At 37.9% G+C, this 19,607-nt stretch overlaps 1 long non-coding RNA gene and 1 pseudogene across 2 annotated transcripts in view; both read right to left on the bottom strand.

Moving 5' to 3' along the window:
- LOC116588829 overlaps nt 1–19,607 on the bottom strand; it is a 146,660-nt gene that overhangs the window by 27,818 nt on the left and 99,235 nt on the right. The gene's annotated exons all lie outside the window — the stretch shown is intronic.
- Nucleotides 11,240–19,607, bottom strand: part of LOC116588828 — a 146,495-nt pseudogene continuing 138,127 nt past the window's right edge.

Below are 19,607 nucleotides of genomic sequence, written 5' to 3'. Positions count from 1 at the left end.
AGCAATCTTTTTAGAGAAAATGCCTTTGAATGTAAAGAGGCAGTAAAGATCTAGGTATGTGGATAGATAGAGAAATACAGTTGACCCTTAGACAACATGGGTTTGAATTATACAGTTTCTCTTATTCGTGGATTTCTTTCAAAACAGTATTGTAAGTGTATTTTAACTTCCTTATGATTTTCTTAATAATATTTTATTTTTGCTACCATATTATAAGAATACAGTATGTAATATATATAGCATGCATTTTATCAGTAAGGCTTCTACTCAAGAGTAGGCTATTACTAGTTAAGTTCTGGGGGAGTCAAAAGTTATATGTGGATTTTTGACCACACAGGGGATGGTGTCCCTAACTCCCATGTAGTTCAAGGGTCAACTGTACATGGGAGAGAATTTTGAGGGAAAAATCTATATTTAGGGGGTAGAAAAAGAAAGATGACCCAGAAAGTAGACATAAAAAGAGTGAACTCAGAGATAGGAGGAGAAATCACAAAAAGTAATTCATTCTTTGAAAATCAATGGCAAAGAAAAATTTTAAGAGGAAAACTGGACAGTGTCATCAAATGTTACAGTGAATGGTGAGAATAGAGCACACATCACCAGATTTGGTATGACTTGTTCTTTGGGATCGCTAGCAACCTTTCTGAGAGCAGGCTCTGTGGAATGCTAAAGAAGAAGAGGGGAAGGAGGTAGGAAGAAGTGGGAACTGAGGTTAGTTAGAAGGTGGAACTTTTTCTTTTAAGAAGTTAGGCTATCACAGAAAGGAGATAAGGGTATAGAATTGACGAAGGAGGGGAACTGCAGAGAGAGAGGCCAGACAGACCATGACCATGAGAGTTTCACATGCATTCTAAGCCCTGGGAAGTGAAATGAGATGCATGGAAGGGAAATCTGATACACGGTCAGACTGTGGTGGGGAAAATCCCCTTGGCCGTCCCAGAAAGAACATATTGGAATTTTGTTTGGTTTGGGGTTTTGGTTTGGTTCATTTATTAATCGTTCAAAATATCCCTCCAAAGGTCGTGAAGAAGAACCAGTGTGGTAAGAAAGCAATTGGGTAGAATAAAACAAAAGAGACAAGATCATCAAAGAATCTGATAACAAATAATAGGAAAAGGCTTCTCCTGAGCTATATGAGTCAAGAGAGAGGAGAAAATATCAAGAGATTTTGTTTTTGTTTAGTGTATGTTATCTTTGTGTAGAAGAAAGAAAGCAAGGGATTGGTGATCTTTACCTACCCAAAAGAGCAAAAGGGACCTTTTCAGAAACATTGAAGCCGAAATGAATCCTTAAGGGGAGTGAGAAGGGCTGAGAGTAGTCACTGTAAGACAAGGATGCTACAGTGAAGTAGAGAGTTGAACTGGCTGCCAGTGAGAAGGGTCATGCATATCTCAGGGCAAGCACTGACTGGCAAGGGGAGAGCCGGGGAGAACAATTCTGGCTGGGCTTTTTTTTTTGGAACACTCATGAGCACAGCATCAGGGAGATAAACGGTGAGGGTGGGGTGCACGCAAGCGAGGGGTTTATATGTGGGGGTCAGACAAGTAGCTAAGTCCAATCAGGAGCGAAAATGGCACGTGGAAATAGGAGGTGTCACCACAAAGAATTATGAAAAGGTGTGATTAGTGGAAAGAAGGGAGTGTGTGGTACAGAAGAGGATTTCTCAATTCCAGCATTTGACCTGAAGTAGTTTTAAGAATAAGAAGGTACCCATCACTTAGCAAGTAGAAGTGAGCCTTTTTTTTTCTCCCCCCAAAAAAGTGAGTCTAGAGGAGAAGAGCTTAGGACAAACACTATGCTGTGAAGAAAAATGAAGTAGCAGCAAAAGAGGAATCAGGGTATCCTGAGGGTAGAGTGGGAGGGGGGCTATTTTATATCTGTTGGTCATGGAAGGCACTGATGATGAAGTGACGTTTGAAAAGATAGTAGGATGAAGGCAGAAGCAAAGAGTTGTCTGGAGGAAGAGTGCACTAGGGAAAGGAAATCACCAAGTACAGAGACCCTTGGCTTAGACTGTGCTCAGAGTATTCAAGATACGGCCAAGAGCCCAGAGTGGCTGGAACAGAATGGAGGAGGGGAAAACTGGAAGGAAATGAGACCAGAGAAGTAGTAAGGATCGAGAGCATCTAAACTCAGAACTTGGGCTTTTCACCTTACAGAAAGCCATTGGACAGATTTGTAATACAGGAAGGCTGTTTATAACTTATATTTTTAAAAGGTCTTTCTGATCAAGTTTCTTATCACTATGGTATTTCAAATAGAGGCTTGGATAAAAGTCACAGGACATGGCATACAGCTATGGTTTTGTTGTGTTTTTTTTTTCCATAGACCTTAAAAAATAAATACAGATTCTTAGTTCCCAAACCCTAGAGATTCTGGCTCAGCAGGTCTATAGTGGGTCCCAGGAATCTATATTTTTTTTACGACCCTTAGGTGATTCTGATACAATTGGTCTGTGGCCTGTAATTTGGGAACTCCTAGTATGATAAGACATTGTACTTTACCATCTATATCACCGCTATAACTCCTCTGGACTTTGACAACTAACTTGTCTTAATAGTGTGAAAATACTAAGCAGTTGCTGTTTTTGGCAAGAATCAAAAGCATTCTGTGTGTATTTTATTATTGTCTGGATACTGTGCTATATACATCTTTTCATCAGTAATATTTTTAATAAATACTTTAAATATACATCTCATTGCTTTGTGAAGACCCGATGGACTGTGTAGTGTGTGCATGTGTGTGTGTGTGTGTGTGTGTGTGCATGTTGGGTGAAGAGAGGAAGGGCAAAAGCAGGAGACCACTTACAAGGTTATTATAATAATCCAGATGATAGGTAGTAATGTGAAAGTAGTAGTGAAAGTGGTAGGAGTGGTCAGATTGTCAATATATTTTAAAGGTTTAGCCAAAAAGACTTATTGATCAATCATATGTGGCTTGTGATAAAAAACAGAAGGCAAGGAATGCTCTAAGGGTTTTGGTCTGAACAACTGAAAGAACGGAATCGTTTTTTGCAAAAGTGAGAAGTACTAGAGGAGAAGCAGGTTTCAGCAAGGGAGGGTTGGAATTAAGGATTTGGCTTTGACAACATACGGTTTTAGATTGCTATCAGATATCCAAGTGTAATTACTAATTGTGTATCATTGAAGAGACTGGAGATGTAAAATTAGAAGTCACTGTTAAACAGATGTTATCCTCAGCCAGAGTGCCAGATGTGGTTGACTAGGTAAGAAAAAGAAATACATGAATAGAGCCATGGGGCACCACAGTTTTGAGAGGTTGGGGCGGGGTGTGAGAAGGAACCAGCACTGGAGTCTACGAATACAGGTAAGAGAAAAACTCAGAAAGCAGTGTGTTGGAAAGCAAGTGAAGAAAACGTTTCAAGGAGGAAGAAGTGATCAACTCTGTCAAATGCTCCTCATAGTTCAAAAGGATATGGATGACTGAGAATCAAGCATTGCATTTGGCAATACGGAGGCCAGCAATGGCCTCAGTGAGAGCTAGTTCTGTGAAGTTGAGAATTACTGTTGTTTTTCTTTAAGATGGGATATGTTGCCAAAAATATTTCCCAGATTATGGGCATAAATAAAAAATGAAAAAAATTGATTATTCAAAAAAAGTATGTCCCTGAAGAAAGCAGAGATAGGACCTTTTGCACAAGTTATGGGCACTGGCCTTACTTAGAAACAAGGACAGCTCTTTACTGGAAGTAAGCAACGTTGACAGGTCAACAGTGTAGAATCTCTGAAAGTTTTCTTCTGGTGGCTTCTATTTTTCTCTGCAAAATAGTAAATAAACTTAATGACTAAGAAGACAGAGAGGAGAAGAGTAGCTGGTTCAGGAGAGAGAAAATATTACAAGTATTACTGGTATAGAAGCTCTTAGCAAATGTTCAGACTTTAAGAATAAGGTGTATCTAATTTTTCTGGCATTTTACAAAAAGGAGTTTCTGGTTCTGTTAGGATGTATTTATATATTATGTTTCGCCTGTAACATTTGTGTTTATAAAATGTGTATATTGGAGGGTTGAAGCGAGTGACAAGAGGAGATGAAAATACAAGAGAAAGACAGAAAAATTGATCCATTGAGGCCCTAAAGGGAATGAGAGGATCTGGGATTTAGAACACAAGTGCACAGATTAGTCTCGGACAGGAGGGAAGGGAATAAAGACAGGAACAAGTGTAAATGTGCTTATAGGGAGGGCTTTTAAACCCGATAGAATCACTTTTCTCCATACCTACAGCTGAGAATAATGAAGTCCATGGGGGAGGGTAGTCAAGCTAAAGAAAACAATGTGAATGAGCAGCTGTGGGAATAGAAGAGTGTGCTGCACAAGAGCATGCCAAGGAGTGACAAGTGTCCCTCACTATCTAACCGAGCTTGGGTAGTAGATATCTTGGGATTCAACAGCTCACAGGGCTGTATGATTTTCTCCAACATTTCCCTGAGGTTAAAGGATAAATATCTGCTTATATGGAAGTCAGCCCCTTCCCCAAAAAGAAGCACTGGGAGAAGCAAATGTGGCTGTCTAATATCAGTGTAATTCTTGTGGAATATTAAATACACGTTCATTGATTTACTCATTCCACAAAAGGTTACTGAGATCGTCTATATGCTAGGAGCAAAACTAGAGCCTGCAGTCAAATAGAAAACAAGACACTAATAAAATTAGCTCACAAATAAATGGAAAATGGCAAAAGTGAAGCTTGCCACTGGGAAGGCAAGGAGGAAGGAACTATAGCAGCATATAATAGTGATTTTTTTTCTCATGGTAGGAGGGAAGCCAAGATTATTCAAAGATCTGAAGACCGAGTAGGAGTCCCTTGGAGGAAAAGGATGTGGGAACTGTACCCTGGGCAAAGAAAACAACAAATGCACAACCTTGGAGGCTCGGGGAAGCATAGTCCTGAGCACTGGCAAGAGAAAGGTCAAAGTGAGACAATAAATATAAATAGAGTGGGCCTTGAAGTCTGTGTTCGGTATTTTCCCTGTCCCCTTAGAGTGAAGGAAACCACTGAATTTGCCAGCAGGAGAGTCTGATGGTGGGATGTGCATTTCCCAAAGACCATCTTGGGTGTGAAGGTGGATGTCTGGAGGTTCTGCAGGAGCCCCTATGAGATGGTAGGGCTGAGACTGGTGAGAGACGGGGCAGTGGCAATGGGGCAGAAGAGTGAATGGATTCAAGAGATCACTGGAGGTCAACACTGTTAGTGCCTTAGGGTAGACTAGATAAAAAGGGTAGAGGAGAGAGGGGGCAGAACACCCAATTTCTGACTTGTTCAACAGGCTGGGTGGTGCAGCTTTGGGAAATGGGTAGGAAAATAAGTTCCGTTTTCGACATATTCAAGTTGACACAGTCACAGTAGAAATCCTTACATAATTTGCTTGGTATTAAAATAATAAAAATCAATACAGTTGTTGATGATGCTAAATATAATCTACATTCTAGGATTTGGTTCTGATATTACATATGTGTCCAGATTTTGCCTTTTCTATCATCATTTATGAGATATATTAAATGACAGTTCTCTCATCTGCACAGACATGTCAGGGCATGATAAATTTTCTACTGGGGAACTAAAAGTTAACACCATTTTATGGGTTAGGAAGTTGCAGAGGAAGGAAGAACAGGAGCATCTTACAGAAAATGGACACTGCAGTCCTAAACATCTCAGCAGTTAATAAAGTCAACAGACTCTAGGCCAGTTACTTAGCCGCTCCAAACTTGTTTATTCACTTTTTTTTTTAAAGATTTTATTTATTTATTTGACAGACACAGAGATTACAAGTAGGCAGAGAGGAAGGCAGAGAGAGAGAGGGGGGAAGAAGCAGGCTTCTGGCTGAGCAGAGAGCCCGATGCGGGACTCGATCCCAGGACACTGGGATCATGACCTGAGCCGAAGGCAGCGGCTTAACCCACTGAGCCACCCAGGTGCCCCTTGTTTATTCACTTTTGAATGCAACACACAAAAGCAAGAATAAATGGATTGAATTCAAAATATCTTCTAGTTATAAAACTAGAATAAAAAAGAATTACTTGTTAACATAAAGTATACAATAAATTGCCCAGGCTTATATTCTGTATTCTTAGATTTCCGAGTTAATATACGAAGTGAGAGCTCTTCCACACTCCCCCACTGAAAAAAATAAAAATCAGAAAGACACACGCTCCCAAGTGAATAACTGAAAAGCTTAAAATAAAGGCAATAAAGTCAAGATACCTAAGAAAGAAGAGGAAAAAATAGTAATTTGTAATTATCAAAAAAACCATGATTGAAGAACTGAGTTACATACTTTTTAAAAATGCCAAGACTAAGATCACCAAATAAATAGGGACTAAAAGGATATTGAAAAGAAGAAAAAAAACAGTAGAAGAAAGATAAGTATGAGGTATTGATATTGATAACAACAGAAATTTAATAGCTCCTGATATGCTGTATTAAGGCAAACTAGATTTTTCTGAGTGTTATTATAATCTGAACAGTTTATAACATTTATTATTTTTTCCTGAGTGTTTAAATAATGTATATAATTTTTAAAATGTTAAAATTAAATAAAATGTAAAGAAATAATAGTCCTAATTCCACTTGCTCCAGATACTAATTTTTTTTTATATTTCCTTTTACTTTTTAAAAACCCTTTTGAGGATCAATAACTTTTATAAATATAAGATTAGAATAATACATAGCACATAAAATTCTGTGCACTGCTCTAAACATTTTTTAAACCTTTATAGTAAACATTTCTATTTCCTAAACATTTTTCAGAACATTATTTTTATGCATAATTAGCAAATAATAATGTATGCATTTCATAATTTATTAAACTAATATCCTATGTTTGGGAACTTTATAGTTTCTTATTTCTCACTATTTTCTTTAAGATTTTATGTATTTTTGTGAGAAAGAGCAAGCACAAGCAGGAGGCAGAGGCAGAGAGAAAAGAAGCAGATTCCCTGCTGAGCAGGGAGCCTGATGTGGGGCTTGATTCCAGGACCCCAAGATGATATCCTGAGCCCACGGCAGACGCTTAACCAACTGAGCCACCTCTTATTTCTCATTATTATTAATGACATAATGAAAATCTTTAAATGAATATTTGTTTGCCTCTCGGATTATGTAAATCATATACAAATATGTTGCATCAAAAAACATGAGCTGCTTTAACATTTTTGTATATACTTTATTTTCTTTTTATTCTAATGCAATTGAGGAATAATTAACAAATAGAATTTCATATATTTATAGCATACAATGTGATGATCTGATGTACATATACATTGAGAAATGATTATCAAGATCAAGATGATTAACACATCCATCACCTCACATTATTAGATGACTGTGTATGTGTGTGTTTTGTAAGAACACTTAAGATTTACTCTAAGCAACTTCCAATATACAATACCATATTATTAACTATTGTCACATGCTTACATTAGATTCTCAGATTTCATTTTTCTAGTTGAAAGTTAGAAATAGCCTTTGACTTGTATCTCCTCATTTTCCCCTCACCCTGCCCCTGGTAACCAACATTCTATTTTCTATTCCTATGAAATCAGTTTTGGGTTTTGTTTTTTGTTTTTTGTTTGTTTTTTGTTGTTGTTGTTGTTGTTTTTTAAGATGCCACATGTAGTTGATACCATACAGTATTTATCTTTGTCTGGTTTATTTCACTTAGCATAATGCCATCCAGATTCACTCGTGTTCTCACAAATGGCAGAATTTCTTCTATTTTATAGCTGAACAATATTCCTTTGTGTGTGTGTGTGTGTGTGTGTGTGTGTACACACACCTGCACACACCTTCTTTATCCATTCATCTGTCAAAGGACATTTAGGTCATTTCCATATATTGGCTCTTGTGAATAATGCTGCAATGAATCATGGCAGTGCAGATATTTTTTTGAGATAACGATTTTATTTTCTTTGGAAATACACCCAAGAATGGGAGTGCTGGATCATATGGTAGCTCTCTTTTTAGTTTTTCAAGGAAACTCCATAGTGGTTTCCATTGTGGCTGCACCACTTTACATTCCCACAACAATGCACAATGGTTCCCTTTCCTTTACATCCTCACCAACTTTGGTTATTTCTTGTCTTTTGATAATAACTATCCTAACAGGTGTGAGCTGATATCTCAGTGTGGTTTTTATTTGAAATTCCCTGATGATTAGTGATGGTGAGCATGTTTTACATGTACCCATTGGCTACTTTTATGTTTTCTATGGGAAAATGTCCGTTCAGGTCCTTTGCTTATTTTGTAATTGTATTATTTGCTTTTTTGCTATTGAGATTTATGAGTTGCTACTACATTTCAGACATGAACCTTTTATCAGATATATGGTTTGTAAGTGTTTTCTCCCATTCTGTAGGTTGTCTTTTCAATTACTTGTTTTCTTTGCTGTGCAGAAGCTCTTTACTTTGATGTAGACCCACTCATTTTAGCCTTTGTTGCTTGTGCTTTTGGTGCCTGATTCAAAAAATCATTGCAAAGACCAATGTCAAGGAGCTTACCACCTATGCTTTCTTCTAGGAGTTTTATGGTTTCAGGTCTTATGCTTAACCCATTTTGAGTTAATTTTTGTGAGAGGTATAAGATAGAGGTCCAGTTTCAATCTTTTGCATGTGGATATCTAGTTTTATTGAAAAGACCATCTTTTCCCCACTGTGTATTCTTGGTGCCCTTGTCAAAGATTAATTGACTATGTATGCATGGGTTTATTCTGGGCTCTCTATTCTGTTCCACTGGTTTATGTGTGCCTGTTTTTATGCTAGCACTATACTTTTTTTTTCTTACTACTTTAGCTTTGTAATATAGTTTGAAATCAGGAAGTGTGATGCCCTAGTTTTGTCTTTCTCAAGATTGCTTTGGCTATTCAGGATCTTTTGTGGTAGCATACGAATTTTAGGATAGATTTTTCTATTTCTGGGGAAAATGCCATCAAAATTTTGGTGGGGATTGCATTATATATCACCTTGGGTATGGATACTTCAACAATATTGTTTCTTCCAATCTAAGAACATGACTTATCTTTCTATTTTCTTATGTCTTCTTCATTTTCTTTCATCAATGTCTGATAGTTTTCAGGTCTTTAACACCCTTGATTAAATATATTCCTAAGTATTTTATTGTTTTTGATGCTACTGTAGATAGGATTGCTTTCTTAATTTCTCTTTCAGATAGTTTCTTGTTAGTGTATAAAAACACAACTGATTTGTGTATGTTGATCTGGTATCCTGCAACTTTACTGAATTTATTTATAGTTGTAACAGTGAAGACTTTAGTGTTTTCCATATACAAGATCATGTCATTTACAAATAGATGGTTACTTCTTCCTTTCTAATTTGGATGCCTTTCATTGTTTTTTTCCTTGCCTAAGTGCTCTGGCTAGACCTTCCAGTACTATGCTGAATAGAGGTGGAGAGAATTTGTTAAGACTTTTTCCATGGCTTAACATATCTTATATAGAGAATGATCCATGTACACTTGAGAAGAATATGTATTTCGGGGCCTGTTGGATGGAATATTCTGATGTCTATTAGGTGCATTTGGTCTAAACTGTAGTTCGAGTCCATTGTTTTCTTATTGATTTTTTATCTGGATAGTCTATCCATTGTTTAAAATGAGGTACTGATGTCCCCTATTATGATTGCATTGTTGTCTATTTCTACCTTCAGATTTCTTAATAATTGCTGAATATGCTTAGGTGCTCCAATATGGGGTACATACTTATTTAAATTGTTGTATCTTCTTGATGGATTGACTCCTTTACAGTTGTATAATGACCTTCTTTGTCTCTTGTTAGAGCTTTTGACTTAGAGTCCATTTGTCTGATATAAGCATAACTACTCCTTCTCTCTTTTGGTTTCCATTTGCATGAGAAACCTTTTTTTAATCCTTTCACTTTCAGCCTGTAAGTATCTCTAAAGGTTAAGTGAGTCTCTTGTAGTCAGATATAGTTGAGTTTTTAAATCCATTCAGCCATTTATGTCTTTTAGTTGCAGAATTTAAGCCATTCAAATTTAGAGTAATTTTGTTTATTTATTTATTTATTTATTAAAAGAATTTTTTTTCAGTGTTCCAAAATTCATTGTTTATGCACCACACCCAGAGCTCCATGCAATATGTGCCCTCCAAAATACCCACCACCAGGCTCACAGCCCCACCACCTCCTGCTCCAAAACCCTCAGTTTGTCTCTCAGAGTCCACAGTCTCTCATGGTTTGCCTCCCCTCCAATTTTCCCCAACTCACTTCTCCTCTCCATCTCCCAGTGTCCTCTGTGTTATTCCTTATGCTCCACAAGTAAGTGAAACTGTATAATTGACTTTCTCTGCTTGACTTACTTCACTCAGCATAATTTCTTCCAGTCCCATCCGTCTTGATAAAAAAGTTGGGTATTCATCCTTTCTGATGGAGGCAAAATACTCCATTGTATATATGAACCATATCATCCGTTGAAGGACATCTTGCTTCTTTCCACAGTTTGGCGACCGTGGCCATTGCTGCTATGAACACTGGGGTACAGGTGGTCCTTCTGTTCACTACATCTGTATCTTTGGGGTAAATATCAGTAGTGCAATTTCAGGGTCATAGTGTAGCTCTATTTTTAATTTCTTAAGGAATCTCTACACTGTTTTCCAAAGTGGCTGCACCAACTTGCATTCCCACCAACAGTGTAAGAGTGTTCCCCTTTCTCCACATTGTCTCCAACACTTGTTTACTGTCTTGTTGATTTTGGCCATTCCAGCTGGTGGAAGGTGATATCTCAATGTGGTTTTGATTTGAATCTCCCTGATGGCTTATGATGATGAATATTTTTTCATGTGTCTGTAAGCCACTTGCATGTCTTCTTTGGAGAAGTGTCTGTTTATGTCTTCTGCCCATTTTTTGATGTTATTATCTGTTTTTTGGGTATTGAGTTTCAGGAGTTCTTTATAGATCTTGGATATCAGCCCTTCGTCTGGAGTGTCATTTGCAAGTATCTTCTCCCATTTTGTGGGTTGCCTCTTGTTTTGTGGACAGTTTCCTTTGCTGTGCAGAAGCTTTTGATCTTGATGAAGTCCCATCATCACTTTTGTTTTCTCTGCCTTTGGGACATGTCTTGAAAGAAGTTGCTGTGGACAATGTCGAAGAGGTTACTGCCTATGTTCTCCTCTAGGATTTTGATAGATTCATTGATAGAGTAATTACTGATGGATAAAGAGATACTATTGATATTTAGTTCATTGTTTTCTGATTGTTTTATAGTTCCTTTGTTTCTTTCTCTCTCTCTTACTGTCTTTCTATATGAACTGATTATTTGTTTAGTGTTAGCCTTGATTTTGTCTTTATATTTCGTATTGATTATAGATTTTGCTTTGTGATACCATGAGACTTTCATAATACATCTTATAGTTTAAACAGTCTATATTAAGCTGATAATTTATTTCAATTGTATAACAAAGTTTTTACCCATTTACTTACCAGAGATAAAGGTAGAGAAAGATGATGATGTGTTGATGGGGGGACAGGCCCCCCAACCCTACATTTTGTGGGTTAGTCTAGCATTTTCTATTTTTCTTAGTCACCCAGAAACACTCACACAAATGAAAATCCCAATATATAAACCTAGAAAATAATTTTAAAAACAACTACTTTTATTTGCTTTACCTTAAAAGCCTAGGGGATTTATATAATATGTCATGCAGAGACCTTTCCAAAAACAACAACAACAAACAAACAAACAAAACAACAACAAAAAAAACCCACTTTAAATACTTGTCTATATCTTTAAAACTTCTCACTTTAAGCAGCTACAAAATTTCTCTCAGTCCCTTTACTGTCTATGTGCTCCATTTTCAGCTCCACCCTCCTCCATTTTGCCACTCTCCTTGGGACCCCACTTCCTACACTCAGCTGTAGCTGTGGAATCTGGTCTACTTTACTGAGGATCGTCCCTTATAGGGAACAGCCTTCCAGAATTCTGAGGAAAAACCTTTCCACCTTGTAAAACACATAACTATTAGTTCAGAACTGCTACACCAGAAGCTCCATGTGAACTAGCATTTTGTTTACCCATTATTTTATATCCATCATCTAACATAGTATGGAGCACATAATTAAGCCCAATTAATATCTGTTGAATGAATGAATGCTTGGAGTTTTCTAGTGTACAGTGGAAGAGTAAGGATTATGGCCAGAATAGAAAAGGAAAAAGATAGGGCCAAAGAAAAGGGGAAGGCAAGGGGCCAAGGGTATAGTACTGGAAAACTTAACCAGCATCCTTTAGTTAAGGTGAAGAACCTCCATTTTCTGACCTATCCTTTTCTCATCTTTCTGGAGATCCATTCATCTGCTGAGCTGTGAACATGGAAAGACCAAGAAACCTTCCAGGTTCTCAAACACACGTAGCTGCTCCCTGCCGGGTGCCCTCCAATCTCTCACTAACTGCTATTGCTGTTGTCTGTCAACATATTCCTATGGAAAAAGATATCTGCAAATGTTAGAGAACATCCTGATAGAGACTGTCCATCTGAAATCACAAGAATTAAAAGGGCTTCATATTTCTTTCCTTTTTTTTCCAGATAAAGTCTGTTTTATTAAGTAACTCGTCAATGTAATTACTGGGGCCACTATAAACAGAAAAAAGAAAGGCAGTTTTATTTCTTGGCCTCTTCCTCCTTGGACAGAATCTTGAAAATTTCCTCCTTCTTGCCCTTAAGATGCTCTTCATAGTGTTTGCATGTTTTCTCGGTCTTAGATTTGCATGCCTCAGCTTGGTGAACCAGAAGCTTCTTCTGAACCTTGTCTAATTTCAGTTTGTGGATGTGTTCCAGGAGACTCTGCTTGCTTTTGAATATGTTACCCTTTACTTTCAAGAACAGGCTGTGATACACAGCAGTCAATCTTCTTAGATTCTTGGTATCTTCTGAGCAGTTGGTGCAGAATTCTCATCCTCTTCAACCAGGTTACCTTCTCAGGAATTCAAGACTTGGCAGTACATTTTCTCTTATCAATGTCCATATGCCTGCCCTCTGGTGGGTCAAAGTGTTTTTCTGGCAGCAGTTCCAGGAATGGACAGGCTTCCAGATGATCAGCCCCATCTTTGATCATTTTCTGGATCTGCTGAGAGGAGTTGGCATTGGTGATTTCATTCATCTCATTGGGGTCCAACCAGACCTTTGTTTTGCCATAGTGGAGGACACTAGAGGAAAGCCTATTCTGAAGGCCGAGCATGCTCATGGCTGTGGATGCAGTGGCAAAAGGAAAGCAAAAGGCCTTTGTGTTTCAAGAGAGTCCTTTAGACAAAAAGAGGGCAGATGTCCAAGGCATTTGTGTGTCAAGAACAAATACTTATGGTTTTGTCCATTATTGAGGTCTTTTGAATCTATTTGCATGGAGAAAGAATTCTGAGTTTTTCTTGTTAGAAAACATATAGGAATAACTGATGATATTCAGTGTCATCTAACTGTGAGAAAGAAAAAAATGGGGAATATTCTATGTAGGTAATTCTGTTTCCTGGAAGGCAGGGTTTAGTTTTAGTTTTTGTTTTTAGCTATTGCAAGAAAAGAAGATACAATTTGTTGTGCTTTGACATTTGCTTTGACAAATGTAATAATCTGAATTTAGTTTTCAGTCAATTCCACTTAATTTGTATCTTAAAAGTCCTAAGACTGGCTTAGAAAAAGTCATCACCCCCGGTATATCCTCAAATAATAAACACAAACATATGGGAAGGAAAAGATAGCCACCAATAAATTTTTTAAAAAATTATACTCCTTCTTTATCACCAGTAACAATAAGAAATAGAACAAAATAACCCAATATAGGACAAAATATTATGGAGTAGTACCCAGTTTGAGTGGAGAGAAGGGGTAGTTCCCTGGCATTCCCAGCTGTCTACATTTCAGAATTGATTAGTAATAATAGAGGTATTCTCATGAATCTAACACATATTTTTAAATCGTTTTTTCTATGTGAGAAACATATCTTTCTCCCTCTTTAAAACCAGAGCACATAGTCTTAACGCTCAAACGGTGCCAATTATTATGCTCAAAATAAGCCTCATTTAATTTAAAAAACATTTCTACCTGAATAGGATTAATATGAGGCGATGTAAGAGGAAGAAAAGGGGGGGAAACTATGGAATATATGAGAAAATCTTCTACAGCATGTCAGTTTAACACATACAGAAATAATGGGTTATGTTTGAATCTCTGCAGGAACTTGGTGGTTAAACATCTATAGAATGTACCAAGCAGATTAGTCCATGTGTTCACTGACACCAATTCTTCCCAGATATCTTAACACCTCAGGCAAGCTCTCAGAAATTCAAGTATATTCTCTAAATTTTAACTTTTAAATTTTAAATTTTAAATTTTTAACTTTTAAATTTTAATATGAGTGGAAGGAAGCACCTGCTTGATTGTGTGGGAAAATATTAATTTAGGGTATTTTGCATTGTGTCATTGCCTACTCCTCCTCATACATGAATTCTGCATTAGAATCAGCCTGTTGTAACATGAGACACTTGGCTCTAATGCATAATAGTGAAAAGACTAACTGTTTCCCAAGTGAGGTTCACATAGCATGACTGTTATTACAAGACCTAAGCAAATCATTTTGGTAAGTAATATGCCCTGGAATAAATAACGATTGAAAAAAGATATCTAGGTTTATTAACTGAGCTAATGGAGTAATATATCATAGTGACTTGGGAATCTAAATTTGTTTGTTTTTTTTAAAAAAATTGTAGTGGGCTGAATGGTGGCCACAAAATAGATATGTCTATGTCCCAAACCCTAGAAGCTGTGATATTACCTTATTTGGAGTTTGCAATTTATTTGCTAATGTAATTAAGGATCTTGAGAAGATAATTTTGGATTATGTAGGTGGGTCCTGAATTCAATGACAAGTGTCTTTATAAGAGAGATAAAGGAAAGAAATCAAACACATGGAAGAAAAGGAAGTATGAAGACAGAAGCAGTGAGGCAGCCACAAGTCCAAGAATGCAGATGGCCAGCAAAATCTGGAAGAGGCAAAGAACAGTTCTCTTCTAAACCCCCTGAGAAGGCACAGCCCTGCCAGATTTTGAACTTACAGTCTATAGAACTGTAAGAAAATAAGTTTCTGCTGTTTTAAACCACCAGTTTGTGGTGATTTGTTATGGCAGCCCTAGAAAACCAATACAGCCATCTGGATTACTCTGTATTTTAAACTTGTTTGGAGAGCTATTCCAGCTATAGAGAAAACTCCTGGACATGTCCTCAGGATAGATGGCTTCTTATAATACAGGTTCCACCTAGAACTAACTGTGTGACCTTGAACAAGAATCTTAGTCTCCTGTTGATCAATTTCTTTATGTGCAGTTGGACTAGATGATCTTAAAGCTTCCTTCCAAATCTAAAATTTACATTTCTGGTAATAACTGACAGTAGAACACTGAAATAGGGACAAAGGACAGATAGCATTTTGTAAACATAAAGTCTCACACATATATACCAGGTCTCAAATACACACACACACACACACACACACACACACCCCACACCCCACACCCCCACTCCCCTTCACACACCATACTCCCACCCACACATATTCTTACAAAAAAAAAAAAACCCTTTTGGGTCTGCGTTATGAGAAAGGGAAGAAGAAACATGATTAGCTATAACTGCTATCATTTATATGCCAAAAGTTGTTTCATGTAATCCTTATGATAAATGTGCTGTTGTAGCAGTCTGGATCCAATCAGGAGACAGAAATGGCACAGTGGTTTAAATAGGGGGAAGTTGATAAAAGAATAACTGTAAGGTCAGAAGAAACCCTGTATAGTATCCCAAGGCTGAGCAAGAGTATCCAAGGAAGGACAAACTTAAAGGAAGGTCAGAACTTGGAGTAGGTGTGTTTTAGTTACAGGACAGCAGAGAAATTTGCTGATTTGGCCAGGCTGGGGCAAGTCTGGAGCTGCTGGGCAGAGTGCAGGCAGAGAGAACACCTTCCAGAGTGCAGGCAGAGAGAAGGCTCTCAGCAACTGGCCAGAGGATGTAATGGGAGTCTAGGTGCTGGCCAAGGCAGAGGCCTTCTGAGCTTTAGAGATGCAGGAGACCTGCAGAAGGAACACTACCAGCTATGTGATGCTCTGCTTATGGTGGCCCCATGCAGGCTGCATAGAGCTCTGGGTTCCATGTGCAGAGGTCAGCAGAAAGAATATCATCACCCAGAGCTTCAGAATCACAGAAAGATGGTATTCTGGGCCTGTGCCTGAGACAGGCTCCACCAGATGTCCTCACATCCACGCTGCTGATCTCTCCAGCCCACACCAGAAATCCCCAGAAACCTCTTCCTCCTCAATGTCCTTCTAATATCTCTGTCAAGCAAACTTAACATTGTACCCAATTTAATGCTTAAAGAAATCCCTTTATCACAGAGCATATATTAAAGGATTCATATGGAATTGAGAAACAGTAACTTGATAACTGACACACTTGCAGAATAATTATTATCTCTAATCACACATGGGAACACCAATGCTCAGAGAAGTGAATACAGCCACTAAATTGCAGAGCTAGAAATTATACCCAGAGCCATAAATGGTTGATAATTCCTGAAACTAGGTTCTAACCACACCCCAAGATGAAATTGTGATGAAAATTGCCCACTTAAACTATTTTATACTTTATTGTACTTCATATGATCATATGGTAAAACTTCTCTGATGAGACTTTATCTGCACCCATCTTGTTAAGAAAAAGAAATGACAAGATCACTCACCCCTATGTTTTCTACCCTTCCCTTACCCTCCAGCTGGGACAAATGTCTCCTTCCTTTCTTAAATATCCTCCTCTTCTTAGCAAAGACACCCTAGACTTCTTTACGGCAAACACCACACTCTACTGCAATTATCTGCTACCTGTGTGTCCCTTACCCTAAAGCTCCTACCTTCCCAATTGTGGAGACAGAGTTTTAATCATTCGTGTAGATCTGTGCCCTGGCTCATAAAAGATGTTTAATGTAAGAGAACTGAATCGCATGAAAGAGAACAGATCCATATCAAGGATTTACTCAAAAGGTCATCTCTAGTATATAACTTGGGTTCGAATACCGCTTATCTGGTGGTTAAAGGACACACACCAGTTAGTCCCATGGGATCCTTTATGGCATGGCATATAAGATCTACCATATGAAAAGAAGAAATGAATTTCCAAAGCCATGTCCTGGAGGAAGGCCCAACATATTTGAGAAGACTAGCCCAAATAAGAATAATCAAGGGCAAGGAGGAAAGTATCAAAAGAAATGAAACTGGGAACATGTAGTTGAAAGACTTGAAGATTGGAAACCGAGGAGAGATAATTCAGAAGAATTCTGTGAGCAGGTTAGACAGATTAGCCTAGTGTGACACACCTCTGATATCTTTCTTAATACCCTCTCAGTGCGCGTTCATGGAGTTGCACTGAGCTGATTTAAAGGTCTGGAATGGCACATTCAGCAAATCCTCCAATATTATAACAATCTTCTTGGCTCACTGCCTCTGAAGAGTCTCACACTAGTGTCTACAGTCATTTACATGTTCAGATTTGAGCCTACTCAAAACTAAGCAGGTCAGATCCACAGCCTTAGGCAAAGTTCTGGGTGAAATCCTCATCCTTATAGCAAGTAACTCTTTACCCAAGTAATTTCCTAAAATTACTAGGCATTTTTACTCTTTTATTTTAATTGAGATATAACTAACATATAAGTTTCAGGTGTCATATTAATTTTGGGTGTCCATCAATTTTATCTGATGTATGTATATTTTGCTAAATAATCACCACAATATTAGTTAATGTCCATCACCAAGCATAGTTAGCTTTTTTTCCCCTTGTGATGAGAACTTTTAAGATTTACTCTCTTAGCAACTTTTGAATATGTAGAACAGTGACTATAGAATGATAGTCACTATGCTACACAGTATATCCCCAAGACTTATGCATATCATAACTGGAATTCTGCACCTTTTGACCCCCTTCCCCCATTTCACACCCCACTCCCCATCTCTGGCAACCAACAAGCTCTGTTTCTATGAATTTGGGTAGGGTTTTTTTTTTTTTTTTTAGATTCCACATATAAATTAAAGCATACAACTTTTGTCTTTCTCAGTCTGGTTTATTTCCCTTAGCACAATGCCCCTCTGCTACTGCCCCTCGGAACAAGGTGTTACTTAAACTATAACCCCTGGAGGATTTTACTAGTTATCAAGCACATTTAGATATGGCCTTAAGAAAAACATATACTGGCAACAGGTCTTTGGGGAGAAGGACGATATACGACCGTGAAGCTGGGCAGCTGGGAATGCCCGGCCCAGCCAGGGCGGAATGCCACCTACAGCCAAGAACTTCTGGTCAGCTCAGGGTGGAACAAAATACCGCCTGCTTCCCTTTTCCGTTATCGCTCCTTTCTCTTCCCAGAAGTACCCGTTGTTAGTTAGATGAGTCCTTTGAATGTGCTTGGTTAACTATAAACTTTATCCTCTTTCTTGTTTGTTCACGAGGCATGTGACTAATGTTTGACCTTCATCAGTTCTTCTGTTGGCTATTGTTTCTATCTAATAAAAGTGAGACTGTGGAGTTGCTCCGGGCAGCAGTCTTTTCGACTGTTGGCCCCTGCTTCTCAGTCTCTTGCAGCTGACTCCTTTGTGCCTAATTCTTCTCCCGTTCGCCGACTGAAAGAGGCACCCCTCCAGGCCCACCCATGTTGTTGCAAATTGTAAGATTTCATTATTTTTTAAGACTGAATAATCTTCCAGTGTGTGTGTGTGTGTGTATCTTCTTCTTTATCCATTCATCCACTGATGGACACTTAGGTTACTTCCATGTCTTAGCATTGTAAATAATCCTGCAATGAATATGGGTACATACATCTTTTTGAGTTAGATTTTTTGTTTCCTTCAGCTAAATACCCAGAAATGAAATTACTAGACCATATGGATTTTAATTTTCTTGAAGAACTTCCATGCTGTTTTCCATAGTGGCTGCACTAATTTACATTCCCACCAACAGTACATGAGGGTTCTCATTTCTCCACATCTTCAACATCACTTATTTCTTGACTTTTTTATAATAACCATTCAGATAGATGTAAGGTTTTGATTCATTCATTATGGTAATGACTTGCACTTCCCTGATGCTGAGCCCTTTTCATATATCCATTGGCCAATTGTATATCTCCTGGAAAAATGTCTATTGAGATCCCTGGCCACTGTTTAATTAGATTTTTTTTCTACTGAATTGTATGAGTTCCTTATATATTTTGGGTATTAACTCCCTGCTTTTTATCTAGGTTCCCTCCTCTCATTCCCCCAGTTTCTTGAAGAAAAAGGCCTTGCCTGTACCTCCCTACTCCATTTTCCTCAGAGACTAAAGTTCTAATTCCCATGTGTCTATCCAAATGACTTATATCCAGACCTTCCGAAGATCACATTCTTCTAGGATCTGGAATGTTCCTTCATTTACCAAATCTCTTTTTACTTGCAAAACACCAATTACATTCTGTTGGATTCCTAGTTGTCAAATTCCCACTAGCCAGGATCTTTTCTACTGGCTCTCCTGGGACCTTCCCTTGACTATATGCTGGGCTTTATTTAAGAATAT

This window comes from Mustela erminea, chromosome 4 (genome assembly GCF_009829155.1).
Source record: "Mustela erminea isolate mMusErm1 chromosome 4, mMusErm1.Pri, whole genome shotgun sequence".
Lineage (NCBI taxonomy): Eukaryota > Metazoa > Chordata > Mammalia > Carnivora > Mustelidae > Mustela > Mustela erminea.
The sequence above is the reverse complement of the archived record's forward strand: the minus strand, read 5'-3'. Positions and strand labels throughout refer to the sequence as shown.